Source organism: Triticum aestivum, chromosome 4B (genome assembly GCF_018294505.1).
Source record: "Triticum aestivum cultivar Chinese Spring chromosome 4B, IWGSC CS RefSeq v2.1, whole genome shotgun sequence".
In the NCBI taxonomy this organism is placed as follows: Eukaryota; Viridiplantae; Streptophyta; class Magnoliopsida; order Poales; family Poaceae; genus Triticum; species Triticum aestivum.
Genome location: NC_057804.1, coordinates 220,067,773 through 220,091,128, shown reverse-complemented (window position 1 = coordinate 220,091,128; position 23,356 = coordinate 220,067,773).

Sequence of the window (23,356 nt, the reverse complement as noted above, 5' to 3'; positions counted from 1 at the left end):
CTGCAGGGGTGTCCCAACTTAGCCCATTATAAGCTCTCACGACCAACGAAGGATATTCCTTCTCCTGGGAAGACCCGTTTAGTCCCGAAATCCTGGTTACAAGACATTTCGATAATGGTAAAACAAGACCAGCAAGACCGCCCGAATGTGCCAAAAAATCCTGATAGGAGCTGCACATATCTCGTTCTGAGGGCACACTGTATGAGTCAAGCTACGAGTAAAACCAACCCTCAAGTTTCCCCGAGGTGGCCCCGCAGGTTGCTCGGTTCGGACCAACACTTAGAGAAGCACTGGACCGGGGTTTTTTTTAAATAAAGATGACCCTCGGGTTTGCAACCCCAAGGGAAAGTTATAGGTTGTTAGGCAAATGTAAAACCAAAGTTGGGCCTTGCTGGAGGAGTTTTATTCAAAGCCAACTGTCAAGGGGTTCCCATACTCCCGGCCGCGTAAGGAACGCAAAATCAAGGAACATAACACCGGTATGACGGAAACTAAGGTGGCAAGAGTGGAACAAAACACCATGCAGAAGACCGAGCCTTCCACCCTTTACCAAGTATATAGATGCATTAATTAAATAAGAGATATTGTGATATCCCAACATAATCCTGCCCATCATGGAGCAATCTTCGACTTCACCTACAACTAACAACACTATAAGAGGGGCTGAGCAAAGCGGTAACATAGCCAAGCAACGGTTTGCTAGGAAGGGTGAAAAAGGTTAGATGACGACATGGCAATTTGGTAGGCTTGATAAACAAGTGATAGGTAGCGCAACATAGCGATAGAATGAAGCAACTAGCATAGCAATGATAGCAGTGAGATCCAGGGAAATGGTCATCTTGCCTGAAATCCTGCTAGGAAGAAGAACGAGTCCATGAAGAATACGAACCGGCGAAGACGAACCAAGCATAGACGAACGAATCCTCACGATCGCAACGAAACAGGAACTATCAAGAAGAAGCACAACCGGAAAGAAGCAAACAACATGGTAAACACACATCACATAAACGTGACATGATGCACACCCAAGCATGATGCATGACAAGGCTATATGACGCTACTCATGGCAAGAGATGATGCAAACAAGAACAACACATCAAAGCAAGTTTAGATGAGGCCAGAAACAACATATAACAAATCTGATAAGTCCTCATATGCAAATTTCAAAATTGGTCCAGATCTGAATAAACCTTATGTTCAAGTTGTTAAACAGCGAGTTGAAATGCAACAAGATGATCTACATGAAATTCTAGTCAAGTTACATATAAAGTTCATTTAGTTCGGAGCTACGACCTAGAAGATATGAGCGAAACAAGCTAAACATGGCATTGATGCAAAATGAATTCAAACATCAAGCAAACACTCTCAAAACAAGGATTCAACATGACATGATGAAACTACATGCGATTCTAAGCAAGTTTCATATAGAGCATACTCAAAACGGAGCAACGGTGCAACACATACACTCCAAACAAGTTATAACAACAATCTGGCCAAAACAGCAAGTAGGCACATTGCAAACATCAAAACAACATGCTACAGGAATCTTATGAGCACAAACTTGACACGCACTTCATGTACAGATAACATAATTCAAATATCATTAAAGGTTCAGGTTCATAGGCATCAAGACTAAACCAATATGATCAATGCAAAATGCGATTTTATAACACAGCAGCATATGCATGAGCAGAGTTAATATGATGGCAACTTGAGAGCAAGAAAGAGACAAGCTACAACAAGTAACCATAGCAACCAAGGGCATGGCATCAAAGTACACATAACAAAGAGCAAATAACATCATCGCATCATAAACATATGGCTCATGGATTAGTGGGAACCAACATGACAAGATTGAAAGTTGAAATAGTTTCAGCAAGTGTAAAACATCAACATTATGATAGCATGTTTGCAAGCATGGAATAGAGGCATATGATATCCAAAATTATCAAACATGGCATGTGAACAGAGTAATCATATCATACTACAAAACATGTAACCGGAGCATCTCCAGAAGATGCATGGATCACTCAATAACAAGCTCACAACAAGGCATCATGAAGTTAACAGGAATGTGGAACATTATATAAGCATGTTTATGGCAATGAAAACATATGCTACAAGACATATATAGGGCATCAAGAGGCATGGCATGATATAACATAGCATAGAAAACTAAACATCTCAACTAAGCATCTCCAGATTATGCATGGATTAATTGGTACCATCAAGCAAACATGGCAACATGATATAGCAGTTTTAGCATTGACAGAAAGTTAACAACAAGTAGCCCACTTCACAAGCTTGATGCACTCACTAAATGGAATATAAAAATACATGGATTACACCCCTGTAAAGATGGCATAAATATGCTCCTAAAACATGTAGACATCATGCTCATAGGATGCACACACAAAATGCAACAAAAATGACAAATCAGCAAGTTATAGCAGTTTTCAGCAGTTAACAGCAACATGCACTTTTGCAACAGGGATTAAGGTATCAGGATGCGCCCTAACATGAATACAAAGCACACCAACATTTATAGCATGAAGTTCCGAACATGTGCATATCCAGATCATCATCATAGCATCAACAGGGACAAAGTTGTGGCACTCACAAAAGGCATACATGATGTTAACAAACAACAGATTTCAGCAGTTCATATCACATAGCAGTTTTGCAACAAATATTAGGGCATCAATATGAATAGGAGCATGAATGAAAACTAGTCCATCATGAGGAGCACTCTGAGATGAACATTTTTTACATATTATGCACACAAAACGGAGCACCAAGCAGCAAGTTATGGCATGGGAAACATGATCACATATTATTAAAATTCCAGGACTGTCAAAATTCGCATGCGCGCAGGATAGCTATTAGACGCACATAGCGGAGGATAGGGGCGCTCACCATGTGCCTTGGCCCAGAGGCGAAGGAGAGGTGGATCGGGCCAGCTCGAGGGGGGGGGGGACTGGGCCAGATGAGGCCCACGTGGCGTGGGACGGCCCACGGGGTCGTCTCCACCGATCCCTCCTGGATCGGGGAGGCAGGGCGAGGCGGCAGCCCTAGCGCGACGCCGGCGAGGGGGGCGGCAGATCCCGATCTGGCGGGGCCAGATCCGCTGGAGGCAGGCTAGGCGACGATGGGGAGAGGAGCTCGAGGCGGGGTCGGGGTCCTCTATGGCGGCGACGACGAACACCGGTGGTCGGGCGGCGTCTCCTCCGGCGACCGGCGGGGTCGGTGGGAGGACGGGCGGCGAAGCAGCTTGGCGGTGCGGCGAAGGGCGAGGCCGAGCAGGAGGCGGTGCGGGGTCCGGTGCAGCGGCGGGCGAAGTGCGGCGGTGGGGCGCAAGCGAACGGGCGGTGGTGCGCGATGGGCTTTGGGGGCCCCGCGTGGGCCTGGCGGGCCGCCGGCGGCGCGCGGTGGTCGGGGCCACGTGGCGCGCCCTGGATGGCTACGGGCGGCGGCGCTGTTTCGTCCAGCAGGAACGGACATGTCCGGTGGGCGAGAGGGAGGTTTGATCTATGGTTTGCCCGAAATTTTGGGGGAGAGGGGGTTTAGATAGGCATAGGGAGCTAGGAGTGTCCAAATGAGGTGCGGTTTTCGCCCACCCGATCGTGATCGAACGACGGAGAGCATGGAGGGGCTTTAGATGGGCTAGATGGGCTGTGTGAAGGGGTGCTGGGCTGTAAAATAAAAGGGGGTTTCAGTTAACTCGGTTAACCGTTGGGGCATCAAACGACCTCCAAATGGAATGAAATTTGACCGGTGGTCTACCGGTGATATACCAAGGCCACTCGGCAAATCTCGGCCCATTCCGAGAATGTTTTTCGGTGGCTCACGAAACAAGATCTAAGAGGGGCGACGGGCATGTGCGAGTGTGTCTAGACTCCGAACGAACAACAGAGAGAATTGGGAGGACCCGAACGGATGCAAGTTTTGAAAAACATGCAGATGAAATGTAGATGATGACATGGAAAAATGCAACACGCAAGAAAATGATGTGGCAACGATGGCAAATGACTGGAAGACACCTGGCGCATCGGATTCGGGGCGTTACAACTCTCCTCCACTAACAAGAGATCTCGTCCCGAGATCTTAGGAACGAGACGGAAGAGAAAGAGTAAGGGGTGAAGTAAGAACGTAAGAGAGAAGATGAACAAAGTCAAGAGCACTCGGGTAGAAAAGAGGAATGACGAACATGAAGAGATCAAAAACTCAAGAAACAAGATAGATTCTGAACCCACTCCGGTTAGAACAAGATAGAAAAGGAATAAGAACATAAGAGTTTCGGCAGCACTCCGGCTGAGAATGGAAGGAATAGAACATGAACTACACAAGATGGAATGACACTTGATGAGATGAACAATGCAATGCCTCTAGAAGAATTGAAAGAATGGAATGAAAAGAAGTTAGAAGGAAGGATTGAACATAGTTGTTGACAAAATCAAGAACGAAAGAATAAGCTTGTTGTGGAGTTATCAAAAACATCTCAAAACATGAGGTGAAATTATACCACAACCAAATGCTTGAATTGCCGAGAAGCACGAAGAAATGCAAAACTCCATTTCATAAGAAAATGAAGAATTATTTGCACTTCGAGACGCAGAAGAAAAGATACTTGAACTCCACCAACAAAATTCTTGATGAACTCTTAAAGAATGAATTAAATCAAGATGAACCACCATGAAGAACTCCGGTGACAAAAGGATGATGAGATAGAATGAAGGATGAACAAATAAGATGAGCCTTGCGGTGATTTAGATGGATGTTCCGACGAGGAAATTTGAACTCTGGAAAAGAAAAGATGAATAACTTGGAACCGGGAAATTGATAATAGGAACAAACTCCGGAAGAAAAGATTAATCACTTCGAGGAGAGAATAAGATTTATTGGATGCTTGTCCTTCATGAAAATAAATTGAAGACTAGCAATGGATTTCGCATACTACTTATTTAGGAAAAGGATTGAGGGGGGATATAGCACAAAACTTGAGAAAGTCTTCATGAACCACCGGTAGGATTGGTAGGAACGAATGAATTAAAACGATAACAAAGGAAAAGGAATCTGAAGGAACCACCAACAAAAATTCGAAAATGGCTGATGAAAGAGAATGAATCACCGGAAAGAATTAGAAGAACAAATATGCTAGAGGGAATTTAGATGCGAAAGAACGAAGAGATAACTAGTTGATTAAAGAATACTTGAAAGATGCGCCGGGATAATTGGATAACGATAGCTAGAATGTGAGGACGAAGAATTCTTCTGGAATGATGGCCTCCAGTGAAAAGAAACGGAAAAACAACTCCTGGCATACTCTGGATGGTTGAGAAAAGAATATCTGACAAATGGAATAATTCGAGAGGATAACATGGAGCTAGAACCATGAATCTTCGAGAGAACGTACAAGATTTAAGAGAGACTCTTCTTCGATCTTCAAATGACGACGAGAAACACCACCAAAATTACTGAGATACTCCGGTAGAATGAAAAGCAAAGAGGTTGAGTCAACAATGAAATGATTTGAAATCGATCTTGAAAAGCATCCGAGTGATGAAATTCATTCTTACGTCAAACTCCAAAAAGAATTAGGAATGGCTCTGGAATAATTAGAAGAGTCAGGTAAGATCCTGGGAAAAGAACTATGGGTTAGGGCCCAATAAAAGAAAATACCGTTGAAAAGGATTGTTGAAGAGATAGATGATGCACCGGAACAATTGAAATATTAGAATGAGGTGACAACACCGAGTTAATTCAACACAGACGAATCTCCTGAGATGTCTTGAGCATTCCGGAAGGATAAACTGGCGAGAGGCGAACGAGCAGGGAAAACATCCAAGGAAAAGAATATGATCAACAAGAAAAACTTGAATTGAGTCCACCGGAGAAGAAAAAGAGATGAAGAATGTCGAACAAAACAAGAATTCCCCGGTTGAAACAATTGACGAAAGACTGAAGAGGCTCCGCACGAATGAAATTGATGGTCGAAAGAGACTCAGACTCCGGGAAGAAAAAGGGGGGAGGGCGGGAAAAACAAAGGCACCTGGAAGGGAGAACTGACGAATATCTTGAAGAGAAAACACCGGTTGAAAGAAAGCAAAGGCTTCGCACGAGTAGGATGGAAACTCGATTACGGACTCCGGCTCCGAGAAGAAAAAAAAGGTGGGCGGGTGGGAAAAGAAAACAACTGAGGATTGAACTTGGCAACGATGAAGAGGCTCGAGTTAACTTGACGAGAAATGCACCAGATGAAAAGAGCTGAGAACCAATGATCGGAAAATTAACCGCGTGATCATAAAGAAAGTTTGAAGGAGAAGAGGACTAATCGAAAACACCTACGTCAAGATTCCTCACCAGAGCGATGAATGGGCTGAGGAGTAAAAAGAATTCCTACTCTCCAATATAACTAGACTCCAAAAACAGTTTTCTTCTAGACTCGACAATGGCCAACTACGAACAATCAAGGGGGCTCCTATGGTCGGTCAAGGTTCTGATACCAACTTGTCACGCCCAATATACGACCCTATCCTAAAGGAACTCGAAGGTCCCACCAAGGATAGAAGCGCATATTGGACTTGCTTTTGCAAGGTGGATATCATTACATCGTACCATTACATAATAGTTGGGGATACATACAAAAGCCTTACAATGCCACACGAATAGAACAACATCATACATAAGAGCATCATCCGACTACGGATGAAACACAAACAGAAACTCAAACGACATCCACCCTGCTAGCCCAGGCCGCCGACCTGGAACCCTATCCCCTGGTCGAAGAAGAAGCAGAAGAAGAATTCCAAAATAAGTAAACATCGCTCTCGCGTCATGATCATCGCATTACCTATACCTGCAACAGTTGTTGTAGTAATCTGTGAGCCACGAGGACTCAGCAATCCCATTACCATGGGTATCATGACTAGCAAAGCTTAACTAGGTATGGAAAGGATAAGTGGTGAGGTTGCAATAGCGTATAAGCATATATGGTGGCTAACATACGCAAATAAGAGCGAGAAGAGAAGCAACACAATGGTCGAGAAGCTAGAAGTGATCCAGAAGTGATCCTGAAACTACTTACGTTCATACATAACCCAAACCATGTTCACCTCCCGGACTCCGCCGAGAAGAGACCATCACGGATACACACGCGATTGATGCATTTTAATTCGAATCTGGTGTCAAGTTCTCTACAACTGGACATTAACAAATTCCCATCTTCCACATAACCGCGGGCATGGCTTTCGAAAGTTCATACCCTGCAGGGGTGTCCCAACTTAGCCCATTATAAGCTCTCACGACCAACGAAGGATATTCCTTCTCCTGGGAAGACCCGATCAGTCTCGGAATCCCGGTTACAAGACATTTCGACAATGGTAAAAGAAGACCAGCAAGACCGCCCGAATGTGCCGACAAGTCCCGATAGGAGCTGCACATATCTCGTTCTCAGGGCACACTGCATGAGTTAAGCTATGAGTAAAACCAACCCTCAAGTTTCCCCGAGGTGGCTCCGCAGGCTGCTCGGTTCGGACCAACACTTACAGAAGCACTGGCCCGGGGGGGGGGGGGTTAAATAAAGATGACCCTCGGGTTTGCAACCCCAAGGGAAAGTTATAGGTTGTTAGGCAAATGTAAAACCAAAGTTGGGCCTTGCTAGAGGAGTTTTATTCAAAACCAACTGTCAAGGGGTTCCCATACACCCGGCCGCGTAAGGAACGCAAAAGCAAGGAACATAACATCGGTATGACGGAAACTAAGGCGGCAAGAGTGGAACAAAACACCAGGCATAAGAGAGAGCCTTCCACCCTTTACCAAGTATATAGATGCATTAATTAAATAAGAGATATTGTGATATCCCAACATAATCCTGTCCATCATGGAGCAATCTTCGATTTCACTTGCAACTAACAACGCTATAAGAGGGGCTGAGCAAAGCAGTAACATAGCCAAGCAACAGTTTGCTAGGAAGGGTGAAAAGGTTAGAGGACGAGATGGCAATTTGGGAGGATTGATAAACAAGTGATAGGTAGCGCAGCATAGCGATAGAACGAAGCAACTAGAATAGCAATGATAGCAGTGAGATCCAGGGAAACGGTCATCTTGCCTGAAATCCTGCTAGGAAGAAGAACGAGTCCATGAAGAAGACGAACGGGCGAAGACGAACCAAGCATAGACGAATGAATCCTCACGATCACAATGAAACAGGAACTATCGAGAAGAAGCACAACCGGAAAGAAGCAAACAACATGGTAAACACACAATACATAAACTTGACATGATGCACACCCAAGCATGATGCATGATAAGGCTATATGACGCTACTCATGGCAAGAGATGGTGCAAACAAGAACAACACATCAAAGCAAGTTTAGATGAGGTCGGAAACAACATATAACAAATCCGGTAAGTCCTCATATGCAAATTTCGAAATTGGTCCAGATCTGAATAAACCTTATGTTCAAGTTGTTAAACAGCAAGTTAAAATGCACCAAGATGATCTACACGAAATTCTAGTCAAGTTACATATAAAGTTCATTTAGTTCAGAGCTACGACCTACTCCCTCCGTCCCATAATGTAAGACATTTTTTAACACTACACTAGAGTAAATAAACATATTACATTATGGGACGGAGGGAGTAGAAGATATGAGCGAAACAAGCTAAACATGGTATTGATGCAAAATGCATTCAAACATCAAGCAAACACTCTCAAAACAAGGATTCAACATGACATGATGAAACTACATGCAATTCTAAGCAAGTTTCATATAAAGCATACTCAAAACGAAGCAACGGTGCAACACATACACTCCAAACAAGCTATAACAACAATCTGCCCAAAACAGCAAGTATGCACTTTGCAAACATCAAAACAAAATGCTACAAGAATCTTATGAGCACAAACTTGACATGCACTTCATGTACAGATAACAATATCATTAAAGGTTCAGGTTCATAGGCATCAATATTAAACCAATATGATCAATGCAAAATGCAACTTTATAACATAGCAGCATATGCATGAGTAGAGTTAATATGATGGCAACTTTAGAGCAAGAAAGAGACAAGCAACATCAAGTAAACATAGCAACCAAGGGCATGGCATGCAAGTACACATAACAAAGAGAAAATAACATCATGGCATTATAAACATATGGCTCATGGATTAGTGTAAAACAACAACATTATGATAGCATGTTTGCAAGCATGGAATAGAGGAATATGATATCCAAAATTATCAAACATGGCATGTGAACAAAGTAATCATAGCATACTACAAAACATATAATTGGAGCATCTCCATAAGATGCATGGATCACTCAATAACAAGCTCACAACAAGGCATCATGAAGTTAACAGGAATCTGGAACATTATATAAGCATATTCATGGCAATGAAAACATATGCTACAGGACATATATAGGGCATGATGAGGCATGGAATGATAGAGTATAGCATAGAAAACAAAACATCTCAACTAAGCATATCCAGATTATGCATGGATTAATTGGTACCATCAAGCAAACATGGCAACATGATATAGCAGTTTCAGCATTGACAGAAAGTTAACAGCAAGTGGCCCACTTTACAAGCTTGATGCACTCACTAAAGGGAATATAAAAATACAAGGATTACACCCCTGTAAAAATGGCATGAATATTCTCCTAAAACATGTAGACATCATGCTCATAGGATGCACACACAAAATGCAACAAAAATGACAAATCAGCAAGTTATAGCAGTTTTCAGCAGTTAACAGCAATATGCACTTTTGCAACAGGGATTAAGGTATCAAGATGCACCCTAACATGAATACAAATCAGACCAAAATTTAGATCATGAAGTGCAGAACATGTGCATCTCAAGATCATCATCATAGCATCAACAGGGACAAAGTTGTGGCATTCACAAAAGGCATACATGATGTTAACAAACAACAGATTTCAGCAGTTTATATCACATAGCAGTTTTGCAACGAATATTAGGGCATCAATATGAATAGGAACAGGAATGCAAGCTAGACCATCATGAGGAGCACTCTGAGATGAACATTTTTACATATTATGCACGCAAAATGGTGCACCGAGCATCAAGTTATGGCATGGCAAACATGAGCACATATCATTAAAATTCCAGGACTTGGTCCAAATTCGCATGCGCGCAAGATAGCTATAAGACGCACAGAGCGGAGGATAGGGGCGCTCACCATGGGCTTTGGCCCAGAGGCGAAGGAGAGGTGGATCGGGCCGACTTGGGGGTGGGGGGACTGGGCCAGACGAGGCCCATGTGGTGCGGGACGACCCACGGGGTCGTCTCCACTGATCCCTCCTGGATCGGGGAGGTAGGGCGAGGCAGAGGCCCTAGCGCGACACCGGCGAGGCGGGGCGGCGGATCCCGGTCTGGCAGGGCCAGATCCGCCGGAGGTAGGCTAGGCGACGACGGGGAGAGGAGATCGAGGCGGGGTCGGGGTCCTCTATGGCGGCGACGACGAACACTGGTGGTCGGGCGGCGTCTCCTACGGCGACTCGCCGACAGGGTCGGTGGGAGGACGGGCAGCGAAGCGGCTTGGCGGTGCGGCGAAGGGCGAGGCCGGACGGGTGGCGACGTGGGGTCCGGTGTGGCGGCGGGCAAAGTGCGGCGGCGGGGCGCAAGCAAACGAGCGGTGGCGCGCGATGGGCTTTGGGGGCCCCGCGCGGGCCTGGCGGGCCGGCGGTGGCGCGCGGTCGCCGGGGCCACGTGGTGCGCCCTGGACGGCTGCGGGCGGCGGCACTGTTTCGTCCGGCAGGAACGGACATGTCCGGCGGGCGAGAGGGAGGTTTTGATGTAGGGTTTGCCCGAAATTTTGGGGGAGAGGGGGTTTATATAGGCATAGGGAGCTAGGAGTGTCCAAATGAGGTGCGGTTTTCGCCCACCCAATCATGATTGAACGGCGTGAGCATGGAGAGGGTTTAGATGGGCTAGGTGGGCTGTGTGAAGGGGTGCTGGGCTGCAAGAGAAAAGGGGGTTTCGGTTAACTCACTTAACCATTGGGGCGTCAAACGACCTCCAAATGGAATGAAATTTGACGGGCGGTCTACCGGTGATATACCAAGGCTACTCGGCAAATCTCGGCCCATTCCTAGAACATTTTTTGGTGGCTCACGAAACAAGATCTAAGAGGAGCGACAGGCGCGTGCAAGTGTGTTTGGACTCCGAACGAACAACGAAGAGAACTGGGAGGACCCGAACAGATGCAAGTTTTGAAAAACATACAGATGAAATGCAGATGATGACATGGCAAAATGCAACACGCAATCAAATGATGTGGCAACGACGGCGAATGACTGGAAGAAACCTGGCGCATCGGATTCGGGGCGTTACACTAGTCCTCCCCGCCACCCTCTCACCTGGATGGAGCCACCGCTGCAAGTCCCACGCCACCACTGCTCTGCTTCTTGTCGAGCAGCAGAGGACGATGCCTCCTCTGCATCGAGCCGCTCCACTCCCCGTGCCTGGGCCGCCTCCCCTTCGCTCGTTGACCGCGGCCCAGCCCCCATCTCCACCGACCTGGGCCTTGGCCCATGGTGAGCACCAGATCCAGTGCCCACCCTGTGCACTGTTGGGCCAGCTAGTTTAGGCCCGATGTGTTTTTTTCCCTCTGTGATTATAGCATTATCTTAGGATTTACTATTTTACAAAAAAGTCCTTCAAGTTCATGCATTTAATAACTCCACAACCGTGCATCAGATTAAAATGGTTTAAATACGTAAAATGGTTAGAATTTCATGTAGTTTCATAATATCATGCTTCCATCCATGTTTAACATGTTTAAACTTGTTGTTTGCTTAAGTTTGCTTAAATAACATGCTAAAATGGTTTTATTCATAATTAATTAACCGTAGCACCGAATTAAAAAAAACTTTATATGTAAATTGTCTAGAAAAATGCATAGATTAACATGGTGGCATTACTTTGCATGTTTAACCACTCTAAAATTGTGTATAGGGTAGAACAGTACCAAATTCGAAATATGCATATGAGGATTTCTGGAATTGTTGTTTGTTGTTTCCGGCCTCATTTAAACTTGCATAGCTAGGTAGTTTTGTTATGCTTCACCTCTTGCCATGTGTAACAACATTTAATGTTGATGTGTAGCATAAACGAGAGTGGACTAAATATTTGGATGTGGTGTTTCATCAATATGCAACTCGTTGCATATTGAGCTCCACTTAATTTGTAGTATTGTTTGTGGAACTTTGCCATGCCATGCCTCATTAAACCGGACATGCATCATACTTATTGTGCATCATGCCATGATTATGCTTGGTTGTTTACCATGTTGTTTGCTTCTTTTCGATTATGCTTCTTCTTGATAGTTCCGGTTATCTTGCGATCGTGAGGATTCGTTCGACTATAACCGTTCGTCTTCTTCATGGTTTTGGTCTTTTTCCTAGTGGGATTTCAGGCAAGATGACCGTTACCGTAGATATCACTATTATCTTTGCTTTGCTAGTTGTCTCGATGCTATCGCCATGTCGCGCTACCTACCACTTGTTTTATCAAGCCTCCCAAATTGCCATAATAAGCCTCTAACCTTTTTCTCCTTCCTAGCAAACCATTGTTTGGCTATGTTCCCGCTTGCTCAGCCCTTCTTATAGTGTTGCTAGTTGCAGGTGCAGTGTAGGTTGTTCCATGTTGTGACATGCATATTATGGGATATCACAATATCTCTTATTTAATTAATGCATCTATATACTTGGTAAAGGGTGGAAGGCTTGGCCTTTTTCTCGGTGTTTTGTTCCACTCTTGCCGCCTTAGTTTCTGTCATACCGGTGCGATGTTCCTTGAATTTTGTGTTCCTAACGTGGTCGGGGTTTATGGGCCCGCCTTGACAGTTTGCTTTGAATAAAACTCTTCCAGCAAGGCCCAACTTTGGTTTTACCATTTTCCTAATAACAACTAAAACTTGCATAGGATCTGGCTAGCACCCGAGGATAATTAATCAACAACCCGGGCCAGTACTCCTCATGAGTGTTAGTCCAAACTAGAGCACTATGCGGGGCCGCCCCGGAGTAACCTGGGTTATTTTGACACATGTACGCGCAGCTCATCCGTCGTGGCCTGAGACGAGATACGCGCGGCTACTATCAGGGCGTCGGCATGTCGGGAGGTCTTGTTGGGCTTGTTTTACAATTGTTGAAATTTCTTGTGCATCAGGATCCCGAGCTTGATCGGGGTGTCCCGAGATGCAGGATTGTCTTTGCAGATCGTGAGAGCTTATCATGGGCTAAGTTGGGACACCACTGAAGGGTTTAAACTTTTGAGAGCCGTGCCCGCGGTCATGTGGTAGATGGGAGTTTTTAACATCCGGTTGTAGTAAACTTGACACTAAACTCTTTAAAATACACCAACCGCGTGTGTAACCATGACCATCTCTTTCGAGTGAGTTCGAGAAGAGAACACAGTGGGGTTATGTTGGACTCGTTAGTAGTTCAGGATCACTTATTGATCAGTACTAGTTGCAACTGTTATGCGTAGTTACTCTTCTTACTCTTGTACTTGTAGGTTAGCCACCATACAATTGCTGCAACCTCACCACTTATCCATTCCATACCCATCAAGATTTGCTAGTCTTGATACCCATGGTGATGGGATTGCTGAGTCCTCGTGACTCATAGTTTACTACAACAATAGTTGCAGGTATATGTAATGCGATGCTTTGATGTGAGAGCGATGCTTGCTTGTTTTGGAGTTCTTCTGCTTCTTCAGTCAAGGCATAGGTTCCGTGTCGGGAGCCTGTGATTAGCAGGGTGGATGTCATTCTTCTTTTTTGTTTGATTTCATCCATAGTCAGATCCTTCTCTTCTGTATGATGATTGCTATGTATTGATGTATTCATGTATTAATGTTGTAGCTTGTGGCAAGCGTAAGCCTTTATCTTGTATTCTCATCTATTCAGTACATGGTATGTTGTAATGATATCCACCTTGCTATGCGCTCGAAATGTGGTTGTGCCCCAATCATGAATTCATCACATGATTGGATAGAATCGCATCTTGGGCGCTACACCTCCGCAAAACTGCCTTTTGCACTTACCAAAAGCCCCGTGGGCTTTACCCCTTGGCCCAAATAAAGTGTTCTCGTACCCGAACATTTCGGGAAACATCTGAAACACCTTCCAGTGAATGTCGAAACCTTTCTGGAAGCCAAACACTATTATCCCATATATCAATCTTTACCTCTGGACAATTCCGGAGCTCCTTGTCATGTCCGTGATCTTATCCCGTACTCCGAACAACATTCGGTCACCAACATACATAACTCATATAATACTATATCATCAAAAAATGTTAAGTGTGCAGACCCTATGGGTTCGAGAATGATGTAGACATGACCGAGACGCTTCTCCGGTTAATAACCAATAGCAGGACCTGGATGCCCATATTGGCTCCTACATATTCTATGAAGATCTTTATAGGTCGAACCTTTATGACAACATACGTAGTTACCTTTGTTTGTCGGTATGTTACGTACCTGAGATTTGATCATCGGTATCCTCATACCTAGTTCAATCTCGTTACCGGCAAGTCTCTTTACTCGTTCCATAATAATCATCTCGTAACTAACTCCTTAGTCACTTTGCTTGCAAGCTTCTTGTGCTGCTGTATTACTAAGAGGGCCCAGAGATACCTCTCCGTTATACGGAGTGACAAATCCCAATCTCGGTTCATGCCAACCCAATAGACACCTTCAAAGATACCTATAGAGCATCTTTATGATCATCCAGTTACGTTGTGATGTTTGATAGCACACAAGGTATTCCTTCGGTATCCGGGAGTTGCATGATCTCATAGTCAAAGAAACATGTATTTGACATTAAGAAATCAGTAGCAATAAACTGAACGATCGTATCTTATGCTAACGGTTGGATCTTGTCCATCATACCATTCTCCTAATGATGTGATCCCGTTATCAAATGACAACTCATGTCTATGGTTAGGAAACCTTAACCATGTTTGATCAACGAGCTAGTCTAGTAGAGGCTCACTAGGGACACGGTATTTGTTTATGCATTCATACATGTATTTAAGTTTCCGGTTAATACAATTCTAGCATGAATAATAATCCCTTATCATGAATAAGAAAATATAATAATAATAACTTTATTATTGCCTCTAGGGCATATTTCCATCAAAATAGCCTTGCTTTCTTCGCGAGGAGGATCTTCGGGGCTCGGCGGAGCTCTGTCATATAACGGTGAGGCGAGGCGATGATGACGGCCACGACAACGACGAGCATCACTTTTCGGGGAGCTCGAGGATGCGAGAGAGGGAGCGGTAGAGAAGAGGATGAAGGCGAGGAAGAGAGTCTGGCGGTTGAGGGGGTTGCATGGGGATGTTAAAGGAGGTGGGGGAGCAGACAACCAGGACGTGGTCGGCGTGCCGCGGGCACACGCCCTCACATCCTTCTGTCAAGAGGAGGATGACGACTAGCAGGTGGCTGTGTAGGCTGGGCTTCAAAGTAATCGGGCCGAGGTAAGCACTTCTCTCCCTATGTGTCTTCTATTTATTTCTGTTTTCAATTTTTGCAATTGGTTTTGGTTTAGTCTTAATACCAAATCACTTTATAAAATTCTGCAAACTTTTGTGGTCACTATCTGATTGAAACCAAAGGCCCTTACCAAGTTTCAGAATATTTGGAGCTACCAAATATTTTATAGGAATTAATAGCTCCAATTCAAATACATTAAGAGTTAATTCAAAAATCTAGAAATTTCCTAGAAATGTGTGCATCATTTTTGTCAGAAGTTTTCACCCATTCAAAAAATGATGAACTTTTCTGAGGGCCATTTTGGTTCTATCTAAAAGATTTTAATTGAACCTCGTTGAATTCATTTAGTGCTAGGATTTGAACATCCCCAATTCAAATTCATTTCGATTTAAACATGATGACATGATGCTTACTAATGCAATTATTTACAATCATTTCTAGGGTTGTGACAGATGACCTTGAATGGAGAAAATATGTAGCCAACATGCTCACACAATAAGATAACAAATGAAATGTGTGTCAAACATGCATAAACAATTCTAGCATCTATCAAGCAATTTGCGATGACTAGGTCATCTATATATATGGGTATATTGACATAGGAATCAAATGGGAACATTTGATCATAGGTCATACTCATCGTTCAAGCACAACTGGGGTTACCATTTTTACATAAAGCAGCAATGTGTTCACACCATTAGAGTTGCTTTAGCTCAATTTTTAGAGCAAAGCTCCCCCTAGATGTGATATCCCCCCTAAGAGGGATGAACTAACCTTGGGTTTTGTCGATGATGACTTACTGTAGATAGTGAAGATGATGTGGATGCGCAATGTTTATGTAGATCATTTGGAGCAATCCATTGAAGTGTTGCATTTTCAATACCTACACGGGTTAGTCCCACAAGGAACATACAAGGATATCCATGGACATAAAGTGAATTGCACATATGAGGATGTCCATGAAAGCATTTGGTTACCTTGTCCCTTGTCTTACCAACAAGAGGGTTTGTGACTCCATGAACTAGTGCAAGATATGAAAGTTGATTGCACAAGTCCTTGCCAAAATGAATATGAGTGAAGTATGTGGGCGAAGTCACCCTCAAGAACACTCTAGTTCTTCTTCTTTGGGACCCACATCAACTTGATGGGAATCCTTGGAGTTGTAGTTGTACTTGATTAAGTAGAGCTTGACGTAGTCTTGGGAACCCACTTGACCATGGCCTTAGGAGCTTCTTCAAATGAATCAATCTCTTCTTGAAGCTTGTCCTTGCCTTTAAGTTTGTGGTCTTGTGGTGGAAGATCATCTTGATCTTGTGTTACCTCAAAATAAGTGGGGTCATACTTCTCTTGTCGAGGAACAAACTTTGTCTTAGGGTATTGATCTTCTTACCATTTAACTCCATTGGCATTGAACTTTCGTTCAAAACCAACACCTTGATTCTTCCAGTGCCTTCCTTTCTTGTGTCCAATTTCCTCAAATTGCTTACTCCCGGCAAGGCTCTTGTAAACACCTTTCTCTATAATCCCCTTCAATAAGCTATTTTCTTGATCAAGTGTAACTTGGCTAAGAGAATCATTAGTGGAATCAAGAGAACTACTAGAAGCAACAACATTGGATTTAGCATGATTATTGTTACTACTAGAAGAAGAATCTTTCTTTCTCTTGTTCCTAGATTTTACTTCTGGCATATAAGTAGACAAGATGAGACGTTTGGCAATGTAAGAAGAACTCTTCTTTCGAAGATCATCATTGATAGCTTTTAGGAACACATGCTCTTGCTCTAAATTTAGCTTCTCAAAGTGTAGCTTCTCATGAGTCCTTAGGAGCTCTCTATGATCCTCTTGAGTTGTTTCATGAGCTAACTTAAGAGTGTTTAGTTCTTTAGTTAGACGTTCAATCTCCTCCTTATCATCGTCATTCGTTTCATCTTGATTAGCATGATTACAAGCAAGTTCATTATAGTTTTCATCACTAGTTTTGTCAACAAGTAAATCAACATCACCTAGCAAATCATCTTCATCACTATCAAAATCAAGATACCCGGGGTGTAATACGTTGGGGCCTTTAGCCATGAAGCATCTTCCAATTCCTTCATTAGGTGACTCAAATATGTCGTAGGAGTTGGATGACACTAGTGAAAGACCGGTAACACCTTCATCTTGAGTATAGTCAGAGTCGGAGTGATAGCTTCTCTCGGAGTAGTTGTCAGAGTCGGAACCGGACACCCATTCACCAACATGAGCTTGATGTCTTCGTATTGTGTGCTCTTTGATGACTTGTCCTTCCTTTCTGAATCTGTCACTACTTGGGAAAAGCCTAGCAGTAGCGCGCGTATAGGTGTATCAGTAGCGCGGGGCACCGCGCTACTGATACAACGATACAACTAACATGTATTAGTAGTGTGTGCTGACCCACGCTACTGCTATACATGGCTAGTAGTAGAGGGCTTTAGCACACCGCGCTACTGCTAATATCTGCAACTCTTTAATCTAGGGCGCGCTACTGGTAAGGGCGCGCTACTGCTAACTCTACTCCCCTCGCTACTGTTAGTTTTATTAGTTTTTTTTTCTGCATTTTTGTTTTGTATTTGAACAGGCTTTATACAATAATCTTTAGCATATCATACACATACAAATGTAATGATAGCATCAAATCATGTCATCATCATAATCATCATCCAACACAAAGTGGTCTCTCGTCATCATCTCGAAAATAGCGATACAAATTCTTGCAACTACATCATCATCCATCTAAACAATGATATACGGGAGAAGATCTATCACTATGAGTGAGAGCAGAACTGTGCAGTCAATGAGTTCGTATCCCTCTCTCTCACACTAGCGCGAACCTAAACTAACTACTGACTATTGCTCGGAAACCGGAAACCGGTACACCTGGGCCTAACACTTCGGCCACTCGTCATATACTCCTGGCTTAGCACTTCTTCACCATCGATGATCTATGCACCTGCATCTTCACATGAGTCGATGATATGCAACATATATACTTGGCAAAAATAGAAGCAACATATCATAAGCATAAATAACAAAGTTCATCATACCCAAAATGCCCTAACTAGAGTGATCTTCGCGAGTAGAGGAGGAGGGTTTAATTACATCACAAATAAAGTTTCGTCGTGCATAACTCAAAGTTTCGTCATACACAAAGTATGGACTAAATAGACACATTGTCATATATCAACAATCACAACATGTCATGCCATCCATCCAAGTCAGGGAGATAGTCTCCGAGCTTAGTGAAAGGCTTCAGGTCAAGATGCTGAGCGGCTACGCATGCTCGGACGTCTTCCTGCGACAGTTGCCCTTCCTCGTAGAAAAACCCTGTTTTTTCGAGGACCTCCTTCATGATGATTTGGGCAAGTTAACACTGGATGTGATAGAACTCAGCTCGAAGCCGATGATCCTCGATATATCCTATGTTCCTTGCCCATTACAGAATATGGGCATCCCCGGATGTAGGTGACATGCGAAGGTTCTTCTGATCCCATTTGTACTCCAGCATGTGGTGTAGGACATAGAATCCATCACTAAGAGTATCACTCGGTTGCTGGATGCAGCAGAAGTCAGTCTTATGGCTGAAGGCGGGCCTGCCGTTCCTCTTTCTTGTCCTTGATCTCTCCACCCCGTACGCCGTAGAAAAAGATAGCATTGTCGTGAACAGACTTGATGTGGGTGTAATCCTTTTTGTTCATGTTCTTCGACGAGTCCAAGTAAAGAGCGGGAGTATCGGGGGTAAAGGATGATGAGGATGGCGTGCCCGTGGCTGTGCAAAATAAGTACACCTCAAATTAATTAGCCTCCACCATGCAAATGAATGATTGAAATCAAAGGAAGGATATATGCGTAGATGACCTACAGGGGATGATAAGGCACATGAATCTTCTCCTTGTCCTTATTGGCGACCATGAAATCGATGATGTAGTCCCTCGCATATTGACGGTGCTCTAGGCAGACTGCCAAGAAGCCCTCGTGCATGAAGTATGGGTCAATGACACATATATAAGGTATCTGCTCAATCCCGATGTTGTAGTTCATGTACAAGGCATAAAGGCAGACAAACGTAAAATCTAGCTTCTTCAAGTGAAACATATCGAAGATGTAATCGAATCGAAGGAGGAACTTGTCCATGGGGAATGAGTCAACGTACAACCTTTTCCGCGGCACGTTAACCATGTAGAGTGGGTATCCTGGATTTTCCGAGGCGGCTAGGCTTTTCTCTCTCCATAGCACATTGTCATGAAGTCCCCTTAGATCGCCGTGTATGGCCTGTACCGATGCCTCGGGTAGGATTGGTTCACCGGGGATATGAAATTTCACTGCACCCTGGACAGGTATATGGTCTTGAACCCGAGGCTGTGGAGGCGGCTGGATCATAGCAGCTGCTTTATTGTTGCCTTTCCTCGCTCCCTTCTGATACTTCTTGGGTGGAATAGTACGTTTAGGCTTCAGAGGCGGCAATTCGGGCACCGACTCATGATGCTCAAACCCTGAGTACTCATACTGCTGAGCCATCGATCCTCCTTCATCAATGGCACCAGTATTGAGATACTGTTGAGTGTCATCGTCATCGTCATCCTCATCTATGGCGACGTCATCAGTGACTAATGGAGCCTCCTCCTCACCCAGTCTGCTATCACCCAGCACAACAGGCGACACTAATTGGGTAGGTAGGGTGCTGATGTTTAGACCTTGCGGAGGCTGCGTTGTCGTGGGTGTGCTCTCGGCCGCCTCCAGACCAAGTAGACTCTTTGGCCACAACAGGACCCACGTCTTGCAATCGCCAAGCCGCTGCAGGGTCTCGTTGTCATCTCCCCCTAGTACTAGAGTAACCAAAGTCTCGTGGCTCGGTTTGACACGGGCCACAGAAACCTTGAAGATGTCAGGGGCGATCGGCCGGCTGTGGAACAATTGTTCCTTTGGCTTCATTATCGTCCCCTTTCCCACGTCCACCTTCTGGCCGTCGATGTCGTACAATATGGTGCACGGGGCGTCGGCCTGCAAATACATGTCTGTGATGTGATACATCCGAAAGGAAACGAAAATGGGTGATTATACATCTATTGAAGAGGGCCGGTGTGACAGGTACCGTGAGGGCGTCGAGCTCAGCCAAAGACGAAGCATTGCCGAGCATGTCCGAGATGGAGGATAGGCTGCTATGACAGGTGCGGGAGCCAGTGTAGGAGTAGGTCCTGGTGCAGTTTCAGGTGTTGGTGCAACGCTAGTCGAGCTGCTCTCGAAGAAGTCGGCAAGGGGAAAGTCCGCTCCATCTTTTTCTGGATTTCTCCTGCTCCAACCGACGATAGCCGGAACCAAGACTGTCAGCTCCCGTTTTACGGCGGCTACCGCTGTTGCAACTGTCTTAGCTGAATTCTTCTAACCGCAATCTCAACCTTCTTGTCGATGTTTTCTTCAGTTAACCTTCGTCTTTCCTTTATCTCCTCCGTGGTCTCACCGTAGTACTTCTTCCATGTGGCGCTATCTTAGACACTGTGCACGCGTCCATACGACGGCCGAGTGTCCACCGGGAGATGTTTCAATATGTTCAATGCCCGGTTGAATGGGGTGTCCCACTTGGGCCTCACCAACGCCTCAGACAGCAAGTCGCTTTCGGCCGCAATCCTGTGCTGCTCTCTCTGCAAAAGGAACAAGGATCGTTTACAAATATGACTAAACGTTCAGTCCAATTGAACAGAAACTAAAACTACCAGCAGTCTCATGAACTCCGTCATGATCGGGTCTGTCTAAAAAACCTTCTTGACTGGGTCCCAACGGTACCGGGTGTAACATCCCCAGCATCACACTACAGTAATCTCCCCCTAATGAAGATCATGTCATCATGATCATCATGCCAAAAGGCCACTTGTCCAAAATCTGCTTCAAAGTCAAATTCAAATTGCATGTCAAATATTTGCTTCTTCTTTCATGAAAACTAAATGTTCATCAGGTGGCAAATAATCATTTGTTAATATTGGTGGTGAACCAACATTTTTGTAAAAGGTTTGAGTGGTCTAAACTACTTAAAACAGTGACCTAAGCAATAAATTAAATGCCTTTTTAATTTATAAAATTGGCAACTATTCCAAAAGCCTCCCAACCTTTTTGTGGCAGTGCACAATAATTCCTTGAAATTATCTTGCCCAATGACATAATTTTGCAAAATCCTAATGGCTAAAAGGAAAAGGCAAATTGCTGCTGGAAATTAAAAAAAAACAAAGAAAAAGGAAAAGCCCCCCCCTCAACTGGGCCGACTGGCCCAGCTGGCCACCGTGCCCCCCCATGGGCCTCGGCCCACCTCAACCAGCCGGCCCAGCTCCCCGCACCGCGCCCCCTTCCTGTTCCCCCAGTGTGCGCCGCTATAGGGGCGCCGTCCCCGCCGGACCCGCCTCGCCGGCGACGCCCGGGCGAGGGGATAAGGCTTGCGCCTCCCCGACGCCTCAGCCTCCTTGCCTCCCACTCGCCCACTTGCCACTCTCCCTCCCTCTCCCTCGCTCGCTCCGCCCTCCTCTCCTCCAGATCCGTGGCCCGAGCGCCCTCGCCGCCGTCCTCCATCGTTGTCGCGGACACCGGTGGCCCCGCGCCCGCTGACCTTGTCGGTGACCTCCGACATCGCCCTCTCCATCGACTGGTGGCCTCAGCGAGGGATGGGGAGCACCGAAGCGTCGGATCCCCTTCTTCCTCCTCCGCGGGTCGTCGGACGCCGTCGTCGTTGATTCGACCTCCCTCTGCGCTCCCGTTCACTCACGGGGCCTCCTTGCGCCCGCACGGTGAGCACCGCACGTCCTCCCCCTGCCTTCCCCTCGTTCTGCTGCGAATAACATCGCCGCCATGGACGACCGAGATCAGCTCCGCCGTGCCGCTCATCATCGTCGCTTCCATCGATGCCAAGGCCGTCCGAGCACACCATCGTGCTCGGGGCACTCCAGCAGTGCGGCCTAACGCTTTAGATCGCTTGTGAGCGCGCTAGTTCTTCGTTTTCGCCGAGCTACCGTAGACCACCGCCGCCGGCGACCTTGCAGCTCCCTGTTCCGGCCATCTCCGGTCGGTCTAGTGGCACCACTCGACGCGCGACAGCGTCAGCATTCGAACGCAAGTGAAACCGCGTAATTTGGTGTTCTGTAGCGAAGATCCGAGCCTCTCCAGCGGACTCGCCGCTGCGGAGAGCTCGCCGGCGCAACTACGGCGCCGGCCGCCGACGTGGCCGACCTGGGGCCACCCCCAGGGTCGCTGCCAGCGGGCCCCACGGGCCCCAGTTGACCGGGTTGACCCAATCAACTGCTGACTGGGCAGCCCCAGCCACTAACGTGCGGGCCCCACCGCTTAATTAAGCTAATTAAAATGTTTCTATAAGTTAAAAGTAATTAGTAATCTAATCTGCCACTGCCATAAGGGGCCCAGCTGTTAATTTAACCTCTTTTTAGTTAGTTTAAAGTTCTGTTAGTCCACTGTCTATGACAGGTGGGACCCACTGGTCAGTTTGACCAGTCAGCCAGTCTGTTGACCTGCTGATGTCATGCTAACACTCTGCTGACGTCATAATTCTTTTTTCTGTTAATATAAATAAATCCAGAAAATGGTTTAATCTTTGTAATTTAATAGAAAATAAACCATAACTCGGATGAAAATGTTTTCTATATGAAAGTTGCTCAGAAAAATTCAACGAATCCGAATACGCGGTCCGTTCATCTGTCACATGCCTCTAACTATCTGAACATGGAACTTTTTCCCTCCGTTCATCTCTCTGACACAGGTCCGAAACCGGGAAAACATTCCCGGTTGAATTCCCCCTTCACCTATATTGTGT